At 33.2% G+C, this 882-nt stretch overlaps 1 non-coding gene across 1 annotated transcript; it reads right to left on the reverse strand.

Annotated features, from left to right (window-relative positions):
• Positions 1 to 556: 556 nt before the first annotated feature.
• On the reverse strand, positions 557 to 665 carry LOC119865081. The gene has a single exon (XR_005375951.1). It is a non-coding gene; the product is annotated as a U6 spliceosomal RNA (small nuclear RNA).
• Positions 666 to 882: the final 217 nt, after the last annotated feature.

Raw genomic sequence — 882 nt, forward strand, 5'->3', positions numbered from 1 at the left:
AATATTCACAGTTCATTAGTTGGATTAATCCTTAACCTTTGGAGACCTTCTCTTTAAAAGGCACAATTCAACAAAGAAAAATTAACGTTCTGGAGAGAGAGCCACCATGAAACTTCAACTATTATGGACCAAAATACATAAAAACATATGAGATTATACACACACACACACACACACAGACACGCATGTGCACACACACAATCTCATAAACAAAGTCGACTGAAAAGATAAATGAAAATATTTATAGAAGTTATCTTTGGATAGGAGATTACGGGTAACTTTCAAAAAGATATTTTAAGACTTTCTAAAATTGTGAATTATTTTTGAAAAATAATTAACCAATTAACTAACATATAATATATGTAGAAGTCATTTGAGTATGTGAACTCTGTTTCTTCAGTAAATGGATTCTACCACTTGGACCAGTAAATATAACTTCGCTTCATATTAGAATCACCCTGGGAGCTTAAAAAAAAAAATCCCATTATTCAGGCTGTACTCTATGCCAATAAAATTAGAAGCTCTGAGAATCAGACGTAGACATCAGTGGTTTTATTTGTTTTTTTTTTTTTTTTAACACTTCATGAATCATCCTTGTGCAGGGGGCATGCTAGTCTTCTCTGTATTATTCCTAATTTTAGTATATGTGCTGCTGAAGTGCGCACAAGACATCAATATTTTTAACGCAACCCCCACCCAGGGGATTCCATTGTTCAGTGAAATCTGAGAACCAGTGATACAGAACATAGATATATGTTATATATAATAAATTCAAGGACTTTACATTGTGGAAAAATGACAAAGATGCAATTGTCCAATAATAAGTGTTCAGTGATGGCATTCTTAAACTCCTTCTCTGTCCTTGTCTTGGCAGACTTCTCA

This window comes from Canis lupus, chromosome 21 (assembly GCF_011100685.1).
Source record: "Canis lupus familiaris isolate Mischka breed German Shepherd chromosome 21, alternate assembly UU_Cfam_GSD_1.0, whole genome shotgun sequence".
In the NCBI taxonomy this organism is placed as follows: Eukaryota; Metazoa; Chordata; class Mammalia; order Carnivora; family Canidae; genus Canis; species Canis lupus.